The sequence below is a fragment of the Triticum aestivum genome, chromosome 3D (genome assembly GCF_018294505.1).
Source record: "Triticum aestivum cultivar Chinese Spring chromosome 3D, IWGSC CS RefSeq v2.1, whole genome shotgun sequence".
Lineage (NCBI taxonomy): Eukaryota > Viridiplantae > Streptophyta > Magnoliopsida > Poales > Poaceae > Triticum > Triticum aestivum.
This window is the reverse complement of record NC_057802.1, coordinates 84,268,596-84,290,212: the sequence shown is the minus strand read 5'-3', so window position 1 is coordinate 84,290,212 and position 21,617 is coordinate 84,268,596.

Genomic DNA, 21,617 nt, shown 5'->3' with positions numbered 1-21,617 from the left:
TCGAGGGGGAACTTGGGCAGGAGCACTTTTGCCCTCCGGTGGAGCGATTCTGCCGGAGGAACTACCCGCCTGGAGGGGGAAATCATCGTCATCATCATCACCAACAACCCTCTCATCTTGGGGAGGCCAATCTTCATCAACATCTTCACCAGCACCATCTCCCCTCAAACCCTAGTTCATCTCTTGTGTTCAATCTTTGTACCGGAACCTCAGATTGGTACCTGTGGGTGACTAGTAGGTGTTGATTACATCTTGTAGTTGATCACTATATGGTTTATTTGGTGGAAGATTATATGTTCAGATCCATTATGATATTTAATACCCCTCTGTTCATGAACATGTTTATCACTTGTGAGTAGTTACTTTTGTTCTTGAGGCCACGGGAGAAATCATGTTGCAAGTAATCATGTGAACTTGATATGTGTTTGATATTTTGATAATATGTATGTTGTGATTCCCTTAGTGGTGTCATGTGAACGTCGACTACATGACACTTCACTATATTTGGGCCTAAGGGAATGCATTGTGGAGTAATTATTAGATGATGGGTTGCTAGAGTGACAGAACCTTAAACCCTAGTTTATGCGCTACTTCGTAAGGGACTGATTTGGATCCAAAAGTTTAATGCTTTGGCTAGATTCTATCTTAATACTTTTCTCGTAGTTGCGGATGCTTGCGAGGGGTTTAATCATAAGTTGGAGGTTTGTTCAAGTAAAAACAACACCTAAGCACCGATCCATCCACATATCAAATTATCAAAGTAGTGAACACAGATCAGGCCAACATGGTGAAAGTGACTAGATGAAATTCCCGTGTGCCCTCAAGAACACTTTGCTTATTATAAGAAACCGTTTTGGCCTGTCCTTTGCCACAAAAGGATTGGGTTATATTGCTGCATATTATTTGTCGGTGCCGTTACGTGTTCGTTACAAATTATCCTACTACCAAATTATCTTTTACTTACAATTTCAGCTCTTACAGACATTACCTTGCTGAAAACCACTTGTCATTTCCTTCTGCTCCTCGTTGGATTCGACACTCTTACTTATTGAAAGGACTACGATTGATCCCCTATACTTGTGGGTCATAAAGTATCTTTTCTGGCGCCATTGCTGGGGAGTGAAGCGCTCTTGGTAAGTGGAAATTGGTAAGGAAAAATTATTACTACGTGCTGAAATTTGTTGTCACTTTTTACTATGGAGAACAATGCTTTGAGGGGTTTGTTTGGGGTATCTTCACCTCGATCGGAACCACAATTAGTTACCCCTCAACCCACTGCACCTACTGAAAATACTGAATATGAAATTCCTTCGGGTATGATAGAACAACTGCTAGCTAATCCCGATGCAGGAGATGGAACCGAACATCCTGATATGCACTTGATATATGTGGATGAAATTTGTGGATTGTTTAGGCTTGCAGGTTTACCCAGAGATGAAGCTAAGAAGAATTTTTCCCTTTATCTTTGAAGGGAAAGGCATTGACATGGTATAGGCTATGCGATGATATTGGTTCTTGGAATTGGAATCGATTGAAATTGCAATTTCATCAAAAAATATCCTATGCATCTAGGTCATCGTGATCGAAATTATATATTTAATTTTTAGCCTCGTGAAGGAGAAATTATCGCTCTAGCTTGGGGGAGGCTTATGTCAATGTTATATTCATGCCCCAATCATGAGCTCTTGAGAGAAATTATCATTCAGAACTTCTATGCTCGGCTTTCTCGTAATGACCAATCCATGCTTGATACATCTTGTGCCGGTTCTTTTATGAAGAAGACTATTGAATTCAGGTGGGACCTCTTGGAAAGAATTAAACGCAACTCTGAAGATTGGGAACTCGACGAAGGTAAAGAGTCAGTGTCGTGGAATTGTCACGGCAGATGTCCTAGTATGAGGACTTGTCGCGAGGCCAACGCATCTATGTGGTAGCTTGAGAGGGGTTGAGCGGAATCGAGAGACGCAACACAAGACAAGGGTTTAGACATCTTCGGGCCCCGGGAAACATCATCCGGTAACAACCCTACATGCTGTTTGTGGCTAGGTCTCATTATCATCACGGGGGAGTCACCGGTAAACCGGCTCTTTGTGTCTAGCCCTAGAGATTGTTTCTTCTTCTTGCTTGTCCCCCTTTGGGGAGCCCTGCCCCTCCTTATATATGTTGAAGGGGCGGTTTACATGACTAGTCCTAGTTGGATTAGGATTACTCTATTACAAGTGGAGTCCTAGTCTTGCTTCCTTTGTAGGAGAATATTCCTTGTGCTTTCCTCATAAACCGGCCCACCATTAACATGAACCGGCCTTCTGGGCCTTGGGCCTTGTCATCCTTTCGCCCGCCCGCCAGGTCACCAGTGAGTCATAATGACCAGGCGGGTTGCTTGTAAACCGCCAGGTTAGGGCGGGTCGCCAGTGAATCGCCAAGTGTCAGCCGGGTCTCAAGTAAACCGCCAAGTCCGGCCGGGTTATACTTCCGGCCGGTTTACGCTGCGGGGTATATCCCCGACATTAGCCCCCAGTTTAGCTTGGATTTATCCATGGTAAACTGATCCTGTAAACAAACACAAGAACAACTTTGACAAGTTGTACTCCAGGTTAAAAATTCTTGTAAACCGGCACCTGATCATCCTTAAATCCTTGTTATTTCCTCCTTCTAGAAAATCCGGGTTAGTAGACCAGCTTGATAATCAATTTGCTTGTAGAAAAAATGTTGTAAATAAAGAATCTATTTGACTCGGCCTTCAATGCTCTGACTTGACAAAAATATTGGTCTTCAAATATTCAACTGATATTCAGCCAGCTTGAAAATATAGAACTTGTCGATATATGATTTCCAAACTCGTCGGGTTATAAAACTGATAATTCCGGGTCATAATTGTTTCCAACGCTGGTTCATGATTGTTTCCAACGCCAGTTCATGATTGTTGATGACGCCGGGTTGCAGAGACAGGATCATAATGATTGGTGACGCCGGGTCAATCTGGTTTGCTCAAAACAGAGAATTTGAAAATATTTATTTGATAATAATATAATACCTGTAGCCCCCAAGTCTTGAGCAGAACAAAGTGATGGCTTAAGACTTGCTTCAAGATAAATACTGCCACTTTTGAAGAAATCCATGTTGTTCATCCCAGTCACTAGTAAAAACTGAATACTCCATATTATGTAGCTGAAGGAAATATGCCCTAGAGGCAATAATAAAGTTATTATTTATTTCCTTATATCATGATAAATGTTTATTATTCATGCTAGAATTGTATTAACCGGAAACATAATACATGTGTGAATACATAGACAAACAGAGTGTCACTAGTATGCCTCTACTTGACTAGCTCGTTAATCAAAGATGGTTATGTTTCCTAGCCATAGACATGAGTTGTCATTTGATTAACGGGATCAGATCATTAGGAGAATGATGTGATTGACTTGACCCATTCCGTTAGCTTAGCACTCGATCGTTTAGTATGTTGCTATTGCTTTCTTCATGACTTATACATGTTCCTATGACTATGAGATTATGCAACTCCCGTTTACCGGAGGAACACTTTGTGTGCTACCAAACGTCACAACATAACTGGGTGATTATAAAGGTGCTCTACAGGTGTCTCCAAAGGTACTTGTTGGGTTTGCGTATTTCGAGATTAGGATTTGTCACTCCGATTGTCGGAGAGGTATCTCTGGGCCCACTCAGTAATACACATCACTATAAGCCTTGCAAGCATTGTGACTAATGAGTTAGTTGCGGGATGATGTATTACGGAACGAGTAAAGAGACTTGCCGGTAACGAGATTGAACTAGGTATCGAGATACCGATGATCGAATCTCGGGCAAGTAACATACCGATGACAAAGGGAACAACGTATGTTGTTATGCGGTCTGACCGATAAAGATCTTCGTAGAATATGTGGGAACCAATATGAGCATCCAGGTTCCGCTATTGGTTATTGACCGGAGAGGTGTCTCGGTCATGTCTACATAGTTCTCGAACCTGTAGGGTCCGCACGCTTAATGTTACGATGACAGTTATATTATGAGTTTATATGTTTTGATGTGCCGAAGGTTGTTCGGAGTCCCGTATGTGATCACGGACATGACGAGGAGTCTCGAAATGGTCGAGACATAAAGATTGATATATTGGAAGCCTATGTTCGGACATCGGAAGTGTTCCGGGTGAAATCGGGATTTTTCCGGAGTACCGGGAGGTTACCGGAACCCCCCGGCAACTTAATGGGCCTTATTGGGCCTAGGTGGAAGAGAGGAGAGGAGGCCAGGGCAGGGCCGCGCGCCCCTTCCCCCCAGTCCGAATAGGACAAGGAGAGGGGGGCGGCGCCCCCCCTTCCTTCCTCCCCTCCACCTCTTCCCCCTCTCTCCTAGCCCAACATGGAAAAGGGAGGAGTCCTACTCCCGGTAGGAGTAGGACTCGTCCTAGGCACGCCTCTCCTCCTTGGCCGGCGGCCTCCCCCTTGCTCCTTTATATACGGGGGCAGGGGGGCACCTCTATACACACAATTGATCAACGATCTTTTAGCCGTGTGCGGTGCCCCCCTCCACCATATTACACCTCGATAATATTGTAGCGGAGCTTAGGCGAAGCCCTGCGTCGGTAGAACATCATCATCGTCACCACGCCGTCGTGCTGACGAAACTCTCCCTCAACACTCGGCTGGATCGGAGTTCGAGGGACGTCATCGAGCTGAACGTGTGCTGAACTCGGAGGTGCCGTGCGTTCGGTACTTGATCGGTCGGATCGTGAAGACGTACGACTACATCAACCGCGTTGTGTTAACGCTTCCGCTTTCGGTCTACGAGGGTACGTGGACAACACTCTCCCCTCTCGTTGCTATGCATCACCATGATCTTGCGTGTGCGTAGAATTTTTTTGAAATTACTACGTTCCCCAACAGTGGTATCAGAGCCTGGTTTTATGCGTTGATGTTATATGCACGAGTAGAACGCAAGTGAGTTGTGGGCGATATAAGTCATACTGCTTACTAGCATGTCATACTTTGGTTCGGCGGTATTGTGAGATGAAGCGGCCCGGACTGACATTACGCGTACGCTTACGCGAGACTGGTTTCACTGTTGCGAGCACTCGTTGCTTAAAGGTGACTGGCGGGTGTCTGTCTCTCTCACTTCAGTTGAACCGAGTGTGGCTACGCCCGGTCCTTGCGAAGGTTAAAACAGCACCAACTTGACAAACTATCGTTGTGGTTTTGATGCGTAGGTAAGAACGGTTCTTGCTAAGCCCGTAGCAGCCATGTAAAACTTGCAACAACAAAGTAGAGGACGTCTAACTTGTTTTTGCAGGGCATGTTGTGATGTGATATGGTCAAGACATGATGCTATATTTTATTGTATGAGATGATCATGTTCTGTAACTGAGTTATCGGCAACTGGCAGGAGCCATATGGTTGTCGCTTTATTGTATGAAATGCAATCGCCATGTAATTGTTTTACTTTATCACTAAGCGGTAGCGATAGTCGTAAAAGAAATAGTTGGCGAGACGACAACGATGCTACGATGGAGATCAAGGTGTCGCGCCGGTGACGATGGTGATCATGACGGTGCTTCGGAGATGGAGATCACAAGCACAAGATGATGAAGGCCATATCATATCACTTATATTGATTGCATGTGATGTTTATCTTTTATGCATCTTATCTTGCTTTGATTGACGGTAGCATTATAAGATGATCTCTCACTAAAATTTCAAGATAAAAGTGTTCTCCCTGAGTATGCGCCGTTGCGAAAGTTCTTCGTGCTGAGACACCACGTGATGATTGGGTGTGATAGGCTCTACGTTCAAATACAACGGGTGCAAAACAGTTGCACACACGGAATACTCAGGTTAAACTTGATGAGCCTAGCATATGCAGATATGGCCTCGGAACACGGAGACCGAAAGGTCGAGCGTGAATCATATAGTAGATATGATCAACATAGTGATGTTCACCATTGAAACTACTCCATCTCACGTGATGATCGGACATGGTTTAGTTTATTTGGATCACGTAATCACTTAGATGATTAGAGGGGTGTCTATCTAAGTGGGAGTTCTTAAGTAATATGATTAATAGAACTTAAATTTATCATGAACTTAGTACCTGATAGTATCTTGCTTGTCTATGTTAATTGTAGATAAATGGCCCGTGCTGTTGTTCCGTTGAATTTTAATGCGTTCCTTGAGAAAGCAAAGTTGAAAGATGATGGTAGCAATTACACAGACTGGGTCCGTAACTTGAGGATTATCCTCATTGCTGCACAGAAGAATTACGTCCTGGAAGCACCGCTAGGTGCCAGGCCTCCTGCAAGAGCAACACCAGAAGTTATGAACGTCTGGCAGAGCAAAGCTGATGACTACTCGATAGTTCAGTGTGCCATGCTTTACGGCTTAGAACCGGGTCTTCAACAACGTTTTGAACGTCATGGAGCATATGAGAAGTTCCAGGAGTTGAAGTTAATATTTCAAGCAAATGCCCGGATTGAGAGATATGAAGTCTCCAATAAGTTCTACAGCTGCAAGATGGAAGAGAATAGTTCTGTCAGTGAGCATATACTCAAAATGTCTGGGTATAATAATCTCTTGATTCAACTGGGAGTTAATCTTCCGGATGATAGCATCATTGACAGAATTCTTCAATCACTGCCACCAAGCTACAAGAGCTTCGTGATGAACTATAACATGCAAGGGATGAATAAGACAATTTCCGAGCTCTTCGCAATGCTAAAGGCAGCGGAGGTAGAAATCAAAAAGGAGCATCAAGTGTTGATGGTCAATAAGACCACTAGTTTCAAGAAAAAGGGCAAAGGGAAGAAGAAGGGGAACTTCAAGAAGAACAGCAAGCAAGTTGCTGTTCAGGAGAAGAAACCCAAGTCTGGACCTAAGCCTGAAACTGAGTGCTTCTACTGCAAGCAGACTGGTCACTGGAAGCGGAACTGCCCCAAGTATTTGGCGGATAAGAAGGATGGCAAGGTTAACAAAGGTATATGTGATATACATGTTATTGATGCGTACCTTACTAATGCTCGCAGTAGCACCTGGGTATTTGATACTGGTTCTGTTGCTAATATTTGCAACTCGAAACAGGGGCTACGGATTAAGCGAAGATTGGCTAAGGACGAGGTGACGATGCGCGTGGGAAATGGTTCCAAAGTCGATGTGATCGCGATCGGCACGCTACCTCTACATCTACCTTCGGGATTAGTATTAGACCTAAATAATTGTTATTTGGTGCCAACGTTGAGCATGAACATTATATCTGGATCTTGTTTAATGCGAGACGGTTATTCTTTTAAATCAGAGAATAATGGTTGTTCTATTTATATGAGTAATATCTTTTATGGTCATGCACCCTTGAAGAGTGGTCTATTCTTAATGAATCTCGATAGTAGTAACACACATATTCATAATGTCGAAGCCAAAAGATGCAGAGTTGATAATGATAGTGCAACTTATTTGTGGCACTGTCGTTTAGGTCATATCGGTATAAAGCGCATGAAGAAACTCCATAATGATGGACTTTTGGAATCACTTGATTATGAATCACTTGGTACTTGCGAACCGTGTCTCATGGGCAAGATGACTAAAACACCGTTCTCCGGAACTATGGAGAGAGCAACTGATTTGTTGGAAATCATACATAAAGATGTATGTGGTCCGATGAATATTGAGGCTCGTGGTGGATATCATTATTTTCTCACCTTCACAGATGATTTGAGCAGATATGGGTATATCTACTTAATGAAACATAAGTCTGAAACATTTGAAAAGTTCAAAGAATTTCAGAGCGAAGTTGAAAATCATCGTAACAAGAAAATAAAGTTTCTACGATCAGATCGTGGAGGAGAATATTTGAGTTACGAGTTTGGCCTACATTTGAAACAATGCGGAATAGTTTCGCAACTCACGCCACCCGGAACACCGCAACGTAATGGTGTGTCCGAACGTCATAATCGTACTTTACTAGATATGGTGCGATCTATGATGTCTCTTACTGATTTACTGCTATCGTTTTGGGGTTATGCTTTAGAGACGGCTGCATTCACTCTAAATAGGACACCATCGAAATCCGTTGAAATGATGCCTTCTGAACTATGGTTTGGCAAGAAACCAAAGTTGTCGTATCTTAAAGTTTGGGGTTGCGATGCTTATGTGAAGAAACTTCTACCTGATAAGCTCGAACCTAAATCGGAGAAATGTGTCTTCATAGGATACCCAAAGGAGACTGTTGGGTACACCTTCTATCACAGATCCGAAGGCAAGACATTCGTTGCTAAGAATGGATCCTTTCTAGAGAAGGAGTTTCTCTCGAAAGAAGTGAGTGGGAGGAAAGTAGAACTTGATGAGGTAATTGTACCTGCTCCCTTATTGGAAAGTAGATCATCACAGAAATCAGCTTCTGCGACACCTACACCAATTAGTGAGGAAGTTAATGATAATGATCATGAAACTTCAGATCAAGTTATTACTAAACCTCGTAGGTCAACCAGATCAAGATCCGCACCAGAGTGGTACGGTAATCCTGTTCTGGAGGTTATGTTACTAGACCATGACGAACCTACGAACTATGAAGAAGCGATGGTGAGCCCAGATTCCGCAAAATGGCTTGAGGCCATAAATCCGAGATGGGATCCATGTATGAGAACAAAGTATGGACTTTGGTTGACTTGCCCGATGATCGGCAAGCCATTGAAAATAAATGGATCTTCAAGAAGAAGACTGACGCTGACGGTAATGTTACTGTCTATAAAGCTCGACTTGTTGCGAAAGGTTTTCGACAAGTTCAAGGGATTGACTACGATGAGACCTTCTCACCCGTAGCGATGCTTAAGTCTGTCCGAATCATGTTAGCAATTGCCGCATTTTATGATTATGAAATTTGGCAAATGGATGTCAAAACTGCATTCCTGAATGGATTTCTGGAAGAAGAGTTGTATATGATGCAACCGGAAGGTTTTGTCGATCCAAAGGGAGCTAACAAAGTGTGCAAGCTCCAGCGATCCATTTATGGACTGGTGCAAGCCTCTCGGAGTTGGAATAAACGCTTTGATAGTGTGATCAAAGCATTTGGTTTTATACAGACTTTTGGAGAAGCCTGTATTTACAAGAAAGTGAGTGGGAGCTCAGTAGCATTTCTGATATTATATGTGGATGACATATTGCTAATTGGAAATGATATAGAATTTATGGATAGCATAAAGGGATACTTGAATAAGAGTTTTTCAATGAAAGACCTCGGTGAAGCTGCATATATATTGGGCATCAAGATCTATAGAGATAGATCAAGACGCTTAATTGGACTTTCACAAAGCACATACCTTGACAAAGTTTTGAAGAAGTTCAAAATGGATCAAGCAAAGAAAGGGTTCTTGCCTGTACTACAAGGTGTGAGATTGAGTAAGACTCAATGCCCGACCACTGCAGAAGATAGAGAGAAGATGAAAGATGTTCCCTATGCTTCGGCCATAGGCTCTATCATGTATGCAATGCTGTGTACCAGACCTGATGTGTGCCTTGCTATAAGTTTAGCAGGGAGGTACCAAAGTAATCCAGGAGTGGATCACTGGACAGCGGTCAAGAACATCCTGAAATACCTAAAAAGGACTAAGGATATGTTTCTCGTTTATGGAGGTGACAAAGAGCTCATCGTAAATGGTTACGTTGATGCAAGCTTTGACACTGATCCGGACGATTCTAAATCGCAAACCGGATACGTGTTTACATTAAACGGTGGAGCTGTCAGTTGGTACAGTTCTAAGCAAAGTGTCGTGGCGGGATCTACGTGTGAAGCGGAGTACATAGCTGCTTCGGAAGCAGCAAACGAAGGAGTCTGGATGAAGGAGTTCATATCCGATCTAGGTGTCATACCTAGTGCATCGGGACCAATGAAAATCTTTTGTGACAATACTGGTGCAATTGCCTTAGCAAAGGAATCCAGATTTCACAAGAGAACCAAGCACATCAAAAGACGCTTCAATTCCATCCGGGATTTAGTCCAGGTGGGAGACATAGAAATTTGCAAGATACATATGGATCTGAATGTTGCAGACCCGTTGACTAAGCCTCTTCCACGAGCAAAACATGATCAGCACCAAGACTCCATGGGTGTGAGAATCATTACTGTGTAATCTAGATTATTGACTCTAGTGCAAGTGGGAGACTGAAGGAAATATGCCCTAGAGGCAATAATAAAGTTATTATTTATTTCCTTATATCATGATAAATGTTTATTATTCATGCTAGAATTGTATTAACCGGAAACATAATACATGTGTGAATACATAGACAAACAGAGTGTCGCTAGTATGCCTCTACTTGACTAGCTCGTTAATCAAAGATGGTTATGTTTCCTAGCCATAGACATGAGTTGTCATTTGATTAAAGGGATCACATCATTAGGAGAATGATGTGATTGACTTGACCCATTCCGTTAGCTTAGCACTCGATCGTTTAGTATGTTGCTATTGCTTTCTTCATGACTTATACATGTTCCTATGACTATGAGATTATGCAACTCCCGTTTATCGGAGGAACACTTTGTGTGCTACCAAACGTCACAACGTAACTGGGTGATTATAAAGGAGCTCTACAGGTGTCTCCAAAGGTACTTGTTGGGTTGGCGTATTTCGAGATTAGGATTTGTCACTCCGATTGTTGGAGAGGTATCTCTGGGCCCACTCAGTAATACACATCACTATAAGCCTTGCAAGCATTGTGACTAATGAGTTAGTTGCGGGATGATGTATTACGGAACGAGTAAAGAGACTTTCCGGTAACGAGGTTGAACTAGGTATCGAGATACCGACGATCGAATCTCGAGCAAGTAACATACCGATGACAAAGGGAACAACGTATGTTGTTATGCGGTCTGACCGATAAAGATCTTCGTAGAATATGTGGGAACCAATATGAGCATCCAGGTTCCGCTATTGGTTATTGACCGGAGAGGTGTGTCGGTCATGTCTACATAGTTCTTGAACCCGTAGGGTCCGCACGCTTAACGTTACGATCACAGTTATATTATGAGTTTATATGTTTTGATGTACCGAAGGTTGTTCGGAGTCCCGGATGTGATCACGGACATGACGAGGAGTCTCGAAATGGTCGAGACATAAAGATTGATATATTGGAAGCCTATGTTTGGACATCGGAAGTGTTCCGGGTGAAATCGGGATTTTTCCGGAGTACCGGGAGGTTACCGGAACCCCCCGGTAAATTAATGGGCCTTATTGGGCCTAGGTGGAAGAGAGGAGAGGAGGCCAGGGCAGGGCCGCGCACCCCTCCACCCTAGTCCGAATAGGACAAGGAGAGGGGGGCGGCGCCCCCCTTCCTTCCTCCCCTCCACCTCTTCCCCCTCTCTCCTAGTCCAACATGGAAAAGGGGGAGTCCTACTCCCGGTAGGAGTAGGACTCCTCCTAGGCGCGCCTCTCCTCCTTGGCCTGTGGCCTCCCCCTTGTTCCTTTATATACGGGGGCAGGGGGCACCTCTATACACACAATTGATCAACGATCTTTTAGCCGTGTGCGGTGCCCCCCTCCACCATATTACACCTCGATAATATCGTAGCGGAGCTTAGGCGAAGCCCTGCGTCGGTAGAACATCATCATCGTCACCACGCCGTCGTGCTGACGAAACTCTCCCTCAACACTCGGCTGGATCGGAGTTCGAGGGACGTCATCGAGCTGAACGTGTGCTGAACTCGGAGGTGCCGTGCGTTCGGTACTTGATCGGTCGGATCGTGAAGACGTATGACTACATCAACCGCGTTGTGTTAACGCTTCCGCTTTCGTTCTATGAGGGTACATGGACAACACTCTCCCCTCTCGTTGCTATGCATCACCATGATCTTGCGTGTGCGTAGAATTTTTTTGAAATTACTACGTTCCCCAACAGTTGCCCCCAAGTGCCGAGTCATTATGCAATAATGAGCAGGGACTTATAAATATGATCATGCTTGAATCATTGATAGGAGCAATTGCTAGTCCCCAAGAGCCGGCTCATTATGATGTGATGAGCCGGGCTTCAATAAGGCCAATAAAAATGACTTTGCATTAGCCCCCAAGTGTCATGGTGCATGCTTGCAGCGACATGAGACTTGCATATTTGATATAATCTCAACTTGAATAATGTAGCCCCCAAGTGCCGGGTCGTAAGCCTGCAGCGACTCGGGACTATTCCCTCCATTGTAGAATAAATCATATTCATTGATAAAATAATAGCCATTGCGCTAAAGCGACTTTGAAAACCCTAATCACAATATTGGTTATTGATAACCATGATAAAAATCCAGCCATGTTGGCTATTAAAGATTTGAATAACATAACCCGGTTTGAAAACCGGTTCCTGCAATATAAACCAGTATATCCATGCAGATATGATGTATGCTATGATGATGTAATTATGATGCAATGTATGATGCAATATATGATGATGTATGTGTATGATAACAGAATACTTCAATGAAACTAGCATGATAGCCACTGGAGTATCCTCGCTTTCTGTAAGCCGGCTCTCACATGACCCAATCGATGTTTTAACCTAGATAAGTTCAGGGTCTTGTTTAAAGATTGACTTATCGAGAGTACACGAGGTCGGAGTAGCATCATGCAAACAGGCAGGTTTAACCAAGTTTCAATGAAGGCGGCTTAGTAGCCTGGGTTCATCCTCGCTATTTGTAAGCCGTGTCCTCACATGACAAACCGGCGTTTTAACCTTAACGAGCTCAAGGTCTTGTTTTAAAGATTGACTGTTAAGAGTTCACCGGGCCAATCAGGATTACCTGATGAAGAAGCAGCTGGCATACAGGCAGGATGAACCCGGAAGGGTTATGTCCTCTTTGGTGAATACACCTATGTTTGAACAAGATAACCCATTCAAAAGGGTAGTAACGCTATGTTCTCTTTGGTGAATACACCTATATTTGAACAGGAAGCCCCCAAGTGACATATTCATGAGCTGTGCTCGCCGGGTACCTATGTTTGAGTTGTGCTGTGCATCCAACTCTCTTTGGTCCCTGTAATTTTTATGAGAACTCGAACTTGCGAGCGATCATTCTTCTGAACCGAAAATTCTTAAACCGGATATTGAGAGCTTCAAAGCTTTGTGGGAGACAGCTTTCCTTTGAGCCGGATTTTAAACCGGAATCCTTCTTTTTAAGCCGGAAATTTTCTGACGGCCTTTAAATTTGCACCAATATGGCGGTTTAGGGTCCTGCATTAGACAACTTTGCAAGAGATAAATTCTTCTTGAACCGGAATTTTGAACCGAATATTGAGAGCGTCTGAGCTTTGCAAGAGACAGTTTCCTCTTAAACCGGATTTGAACCAGATACTAAGGGCTTCAGCGCTGTGTGGGAGACGGGATTTCCCTTAAACCGGACCATAAACCGGAAGCATCATTGTGAGCCGGAATATTTCTGACGGCCTTTAAATTTTCATCAATATAACAGTAGCCTCCGGGACCGGATTATCTTTCCCTTCAACATCCTGGGGCACTTGAATTTGCTGAAACTGGCAAGACTTGCTCAGTCATATCATCGTAGCCCCCGAGTCTTAAGATGGCTCAAGGAGTTGTCTTGAGATTCTTCGTACTTGGCCATAGCAGAAGGTATATATTATTGGTGCTAATAACACGACGTGAATCCACAGAAGGTTGAGGTGACTGCGGCAGGTTATAAATGATCCCGTATGAGCCGTGTCAGCAACTCGGCCAATGGTTCCTTCCAACTGGCTGTTTTGAAGTTTAACCAAACTGTAGTGGCAGCGACTTGTGTGCATGTCCATTGAGCCATCCAACGCAGACGGCGGCTGAATGATAATTTGCCTCCAATTTGTTGGAAGAAAAACCGGGCTACCCAAGCAATGACTTGCTCATACACAATAAACAGCTCATGCAAACAGGTGCGGCCCGATGTGTTGATGTAGACCAGACCGCGAGAGATGGATGACAAAGACGACCACAACATCAGAGGCAGCTCAGACAGATGAGTCGACCGCGGCATTGTAAGCCGGTGCGGCCGAGCGAGTTAATTCGCAGGGGCGGTCCCGGTGTGTTGAAGTAGTCCGGGCCGCTAGGGCGGCGGTTTGCGCGCATCCATTGACCGGGTAATGAGGCACGGATGAATACCAGGTGCAATGTTGCCAATACGTGCTCCGTATCCATTTGTAGTGAATAATTGTCCTGCGTACAAAAAATATAGCAGGGCAGAGTAGTTGTTTGTCGATGGAAATCAGCATGTACTTAACGAAATATGTAACATAAATATCACCTGATTTTTAGGCGACAGATGATCATTATATGGCGTCCGTAGATAACCAAGAACTTTTGTGTTGATCCTTTCAAGGGCCTTGCTAGAGTTCACCGTAGTTTGTATAATCTTCACTCCAAGAAATTGGGGCATAATTATCCTCGGGAACACCTCGTATATCTTCTGATATGATCAAAAGTTTTTTTTATTTAAGCGTACCCTCATGGCCGTCTTGCTGACAGTAGTACTGCTGGCCTCATCTTTGAATCAGAGGAAAAGTACTGGTATTGTGCAATATTCCTACTTCCCTTGGCTTTCTAGCCCTGTAGCCTCCACGTGATGAATAGGAGTGCAAATTGGAAGTTTTTGATTCTTGGGTTGGCTTCGGCCTTCACGTAGACTGTAGATAACTTTTTGTAGGAGCAGTAGTGGATGTCCGCTGGCTTTGCTGATTCGCTGTACTGCTTTGAAGCGGGGTTGTACTGCTTTCAGTCAAGCGCTCAAAGGCAAGGCTGCTCAGCAGCAAAGTCACACACGAGCTGTGACAGACAGACTGGTACGAGGCTGGTGACGGAGGCGAGACCGCTCGACGGTGACCCAAGCGCTCAGCAACTACCCCATCCGGCCGGTTAGTAGGGTGGTTTCAAAGCACCCGGCGAGTCAGCGGCCGGCGGGTTAGCGGAGGTAGCAACCGAGTCCTGACGCAGTTCTAAAGGTGACTGAGGAGACTCTTGGTGAAAAGAGACAGTGACTCGGCGAAGGCAGCGGCAACTTGAAGCAGAGGCAGCACGAGGCCGGCACACTAGTGAAAGCGGCTCGAGTCAACGGGGGCGGGTTGCCCAGCCTGCTCAAGGCGCGGTGGCAGTGGCGACTTTGATAACGGCCGCAACAGCGAAGATGAGGATACGGCAGTTTGACAATGCGCTGGCGGCGAGGCGTACTAGCAAGGGGGAGGCGACCCGGCAACATAGAGATCGAGCCAGTTTACTGAGGCGACTGTGATTTGGAGGCTTCAGTGAACCGGAGCAAGGCGTGGACGCTCCGGCGAGTCGTTTGAAGTGCGTCCGCCACAGCGGCGGGTTGGAGAGGCGCGGCCGAAGCGGCGACGGGTTGGAGAGGCGCGGCCGAACCGGTGACAGGTTGGAGAGGCGCGGCCAACGGGTTGGAGAGGCGCGGCCGAACCGGTGACAGGTTGGAGAGGCGCGGCCGAACCGGCAACGGGTTGGAGAGGCGCGGCCAAACCGGCGACGGGTTGGAGATGCGCGGCCGAACCGGTAACAGGTTGGAGAGGCGCGGCCGCGGGTCATTGATGGCGATCCAAAGGAGGCAAGGCGCGGCTGAACCGGTGACGGGTTAGTGTAGGCACAGTCGGAAGCGGCTCGGCGCTGCTGTTGTTGAAGCAGAGGTTGGCCAGCGGCTCACGGCGCGAAGCAGCTCAGGCTTGAGGTGAGCGATGGCGGCTCACGGGTCTGGCGGGTCACGGCCGCGGCATGGCTACAGCGGTTCAGGCACAGCACCAGAGAGATGATGGCTTGTGGCAGAGGCGCTGGCGAGGGCGTGGATGCAGAAGGTGATCCGGCAACGCGGCGGTTTACAAGTGTAACAGCGGTGACGGGGGCAACAAACCGAAATGACGAGGCCGGCGGAACTAGGCGGAGCCGTGGCAGAGCGGCAGTAGGAGGGAGAGGCGTGGGCGGCCGGATCACGGCACGGCGGTAGCAAGCAGCTTCCAAGTCCCCGGCTTCTTTTTCCTGTTTCCACTGCCTTGGTCTGCAACTTCTGCTACGCTATCTTCAGTATACACACACGCGTGGGATCAGTACGTGGAGGTGAAATTCCATGGGAGATGCCTTCCACGTGAGCCACAAAGTGATCTTGCTTTGGAACTTGTGTTTTGGAGTAGTCCTAGTACTAATCCTTCACAAATGCCTTCAATTGATTTTGACTTTTATCTGCGACAATATTCGCGCCGAGTCACGGAAGCTGTCGGATGCTGGGTGGCTGCCATCAAACTTTATATGCGCCATTGTATGAGCATAACCGAGGATCACGCCGATGCTCTGAATCTGGATTTGAACACGGACGACGGTGTAGGTCTCGGCAACTTGTCCCTCGTATCAACTGATTTCAGATGCGAGACTTCAACCTGCAGCGGCAACAGAAATTAACCCGGCCTCGGCGGATTATCTATAAATGCAACCTTAACTTTCTCTTGATCTTATATCTTGCATATGTCGCCTTGACTGTTCATCGATGATGTTATCTTCTGTGATGGCCCTTTTTCATCCGGCTCATCACGAGTTTCTCGATCCCTGAAGAAATCCCTTCAAGAACTCAACACCACCGTGCGCAGGCCCCACGGTGGGCGCCAACTGTCGTGGAATTGTCACGGCAGATGTCCTAGTATGAGGACTTAGTCGCGAGGCCAACGCATCTATGTGGTTGCTTGAGAGGGGTTGAGCGGAATCGAGAGACGCAACACAAGACAAGGGTTTAGACAGCTTCGGGCCCCGGGAAACATCATCCGGTAACAACCCTACATGCTGTTTGTGGCTATGTCTCATTATCATCACGAGGGAGTCGCCGGTAAACCGGCTCTTTGTGTCTAGCCCTAGAGATTGTTTCTTCTTCTTGCTTGTCCCCCTTTGGGGAGCCCTGCCCCTCCTTATATATGTTGAAGGGGCGGTTTACATGACTAGTCCTAGTTGGATTAGGATTACTCTATTACAAGTGGAGTCCTAGTCTTGCTTCCTTTGTAGGAGAATATTCCTTGTGCTTTCCTCATAAACCGGCCCACCATTAACATGAACTGGCCTTCTGGGCCTTGGGCCTTGTCATCCTTCCGCCCGCCCGCCGGGTCACCAGTGAGTCATAATGACCAGGCGGGTTGCTTGTAAACCGCCAGGTCAGGGCGGGTCGCCAGTGAATCGCCAAGTGTCAGCCGGGTCTCAAGTAAACCGCCAAGTCCGGCCGGGTTATACTTCCAGCTGGTTTACGCTCCGGGGTATATCCCCGACAGTCAGGCATTAAGCTTAAGTTTGATTGTGTTAAATCTCATATGAATACCGATGCTTTTCAAAAGTTTAGCACTAAATATGGACTTAATTCTGAGATAGTAGCCTCTTTCTGTGAATCTTTTTCTACTCATGTTGATCTCCCTAAAGAGAAGTGGTTTAAATATCACCCCCCATTAAAGAAGAAATTAAAGAACAGGTAGTTGCTAAAGAAGAAACTATCATCTACAATGTTGATCCAGTTGTTCCTACTGCTTACATCGAGAAACCACCTTTTCCTGTTAAAATAAAAGAACATGCTAAGGTTTCTACTGTGGTTCGTAGAAGTAATATCAAAGCACCTAAACCCCCTAAGCAAATCAAAGTAGAACCTAGTGTTGCTATGGTTAACGATCTCTTGGTCGATAATATTGACGGGCATGTTATTTACTTTGTTGGTGAGGCTGCTAGATTGCCAAACCCGATGGGAAAGATAAACATAGACCCGTTGTTGGCATGCCAGTTGTCTCAGTTAAAATAGGAGATCACTATTATCATGGTTTATGCGACATAGGTGCTAGCGTGAGTGCTATTCCTTTTACCTTATATCAAGAAATTATGAATGACATAGCACCCGCTGAAATAGAAGACATAGATGTTACTATTAAACTTGCTAATAGAGACACCATCACACCACTTGGGATTGTTAGAGATGTTGAAGTCTTGTGTGTGAAAATAAAATAACCTACTGATTTTCTTGTTCTTGGTTCCCCACAGGATGACTTTTGTCCCATTATCTATGGTAGCCCTTTCTTGAACACCATTAATGCTAAAATAGATTGTGAGAAACAAACTGTCGGTGTTAGCTTTGGTGATGAGTCTCATGAGTTCAAATTTTCCAAGTTTAGTAGAAAACCACATAAAAAAGAATTGCCTAGTAAGGATGAAATTATTGGTCTTGCTTCTATTGTTGTACCTCCTACTGATCCTTTAGAACAATATCTGCTAGACCATGAAAATTATTTGCATATGCACTAGATAGAATCTTGTTCGAACAACAACCTCTACTTAAGCACAATTTTCCTATTGAAACTCTAGGAGGTCCTCCTCCACCTAAAGGTGATCCTGTGTTTGAATTAAAATAGTTACCTGACACTTTGAAATATGCTTATCTCGATGAGAAAAAGATTTATCATATTATTATTAGTGCTAACCTTTCAGAACATGAAGAAGAAAGATTATTGGAAGTTCTAAGGAAGCACCGAGCTGCTATCGGATATACTCTTGATGATCTTAAGGGCATCAGTCCCACTCTATGTCAGCACAAGATTAATATGGAACCTGATGCTAAACCCGTTGTTGATCACCAACGTTGGTTAAATCCGAAGATGAAAGAAGTGGTAAGAACGGAAATATTAAAACTTCTGGAAGCAGGTATAATCTATCCTATAGCTGATAGTAGATGGGCAAGTCATGTCCATTGTGTCCCTAGGAAAGGAGGTATTACTGTTGTTCCTAATGATAAGAATGAACTTATTCCACAAAGAATTGTTACAGGCTATAGAATGGTAATTGACTTTAGAAAATTAAACAAAGCAACCAGAAAAGATCATTACTCTCTGCCTTTTATTGATCAAATGCTAGAAAGATTATCTAAGCACACACATTTTTGCTTCCTTGATGGATATTCTGGTTTTTCACAAATACCCGTTTCTCAACCTGATCAAGAAAAGACCGCTTTTACTTGTCCTTTTGGAACTTATGCTTATAGACGTATGCCTTTTGGTTTATGCAATGCACCTGCTACCTTTCAAAGATGTATGACTGCTATATTCTCTGACTTTTGTGAAAAGATTGTTGAGGTTTTCATGGATGACTTTTCTGTTTATGGGAAGTCTTTGATGATTGTTTAAGCAATCTTGATCGAGTTTTGCAGAGATGTGAGCAAACAAATCTTGTCTTGAATTGGGAGAAGTGCCACTTTATGGTTAACGAAGGTATTGTTTTGGGCCATAAAATTTCTGAAAGAGGTATTGAGGTGGACAAAGCTAAGGTTGATGCAATTGAGAAAATGCCATGTCCTAAAGATATCAAAGGTATTCATAGTTTTCTTGGTCATGTTGGTTTCTATAGGATATTTATCAAAGACTTTCCTAAATTTCTAGGCCTCTTACAAATCTTTTGCAAAAGGATATTCCTTTTGTTTTTGATGATGATTGTTTAGAAGCCTTCGAAACACTCAAGAAAGCCTTAATTTCTGCACCTATTGTTCAACCACCTGATTGGAACTTGCCTTTTGAAATTATGTGTGATGCTAGTGATTATGCTGTTGGTGTTGTTCTAGGACAAAGAGTTGATAAGAAACTGAATGTTATTCACTACGCAAGTAAAACTCTAGACAGTGCACAAAGAAATTATGCTACTACTGGAAAAAATCTAGCAGTGGTGTTTGCTTGTGATAAATTTAAATATTGTAGATTCAAAAGTAATTGTTCACACTGATCATGCTGCAATAAAGTATCTTATGGAAAAGAAAGATGCCAAACCTAGGCTTATTCGATGGGTTCTCTTGCTACAAGAATTTGATTTGCATATCACTGATAGAAAAGGAGCGGAGAACCCCGTAGCTGATAACCTGTCTAGGTTGGAGAATGTTCTTGATGACCCACTACCTATTGATGATAGTTTTCCTGATGAGCAATTAGCTGCAATAAATGTTTCTAATAGTACACCTTGGTATGCTAACTATGCTAATTATATTGTTGCTAAATACATACCCCCTAGCTTTACATACCAACAAAAGAAAAAATTCTTCTATGATTTAAGACATTACTTTTGGGATGACCCACATCTTAATAAAGAAGGAGTAGATGGTATTATAAGACGTTGTGTAACTGAGCATGAACATGAACAAATCCTATGAAAATGTCACTCCGAAGCTTATGGAGGAGATCATGCGGGAGACAGAACTGCTCACAAGGTATTGCAATCTGGGTTTTATTGGCCTACTCTCTTCAAGGATTCTCGTAAGTTCGTCTTATCTTGTGATGAATGTCAAAGAATAGGTAATATCGGTAAGCGTCAAGAAATGCCTATGAATTATTCACTTGTTGTTGAACCATTTGATGTTTGGGGATTTGATTACATGGGACCTTTTCCTTCCTCTAATGGGTATACTCATATTTTGGTTGCTGTTGATTATGTTACTAAGTGGGTAGAAGCTATTCCAACTAGTAGTGCTGATCACAACACCTCTATTAAAATGCTTAAAGAAGTTATTTTCCCAAGGTTTGGAGTCCCTAGATATTTAATGACTGATGGTGGTTCACACTTTATTCATGGTGCTTTCCGTAAAATGCTTGCCAAGTATGATGTTAACCATAAAATTGCATCACCCTATCATCCTCAGTCTAGTGGTCAAGTTGAACTTAGCAATAGAGAAATAAAATTAATTTTACAAAAGACTGTCAATAGGTCCCGGAAGAATTGGTCTAAGAAATTAGATAATGCACTTTGGGCTTATAGAACATCATATAAAAATCCTATGGGTATGTCTCCTTATAAAATGGTTTATGGAAAAGCTTGTCATTTGCCTCTTAAGTTAGAACATAAAGCTTATTGGGCAATTAAAGAACTCAACTATGATTTGAAACTTGCTGGTGAGAAGAGGTTATTTGATATCAGCTCATTAGATGAATGGAGAACCCAAGCTTATGAAAATGCCAAGTTATTTAAAGAAAAAGTTAAAATATAGCATGATAAAAGAACCCAGAAGCGTGAGTTGAAGGTTGGAGAATATGTTCTTTTGTACAACTCTTGTTTCAGATTCTTTGCAGGAAAACTCCTCTCCAAATGGGAAGGACCCTATGTTATCGAGGAGGTTTATCGATCTGGAGCTATCAAAATAAATAATGCCGAAGGTACTAACCCGAAGGTTGTTAATGGGCAACGAATGAAACATTCTATCTCAGGTACGCCCATTAATGTTGAAAGCAATATTATCCAAACTATGATATCAGAAGAACACATAAAAGAAACCTCCCGGAACACTCCAGAATCGTGAAAAAGGGAGGTATGTGATACGTAAGTAAACGGACTCCGAAAAATCTGCAAAAATATTTTCTGTCTGTTTTGGGATATGAAAAAAGTTAGGAAAATAAGAAACAACCAGGAAGTCACCCCTGGTGGGCGCAAGACACCAGGGCGCGTCTGGCAGGCGCGCCCAGGTGGGTTGTGCCCACCTTGGGTACCTTTCGGACTCCGTTTTTCTTCCGGTTGCTTGTTTCCCAAGATAAAAAATCTTTATATACCTCCCGAACCTATTGACCTTCGTATCGCGGAGAAATCTCCTATTTTATTTTCCTTGCTGTTTTCTGA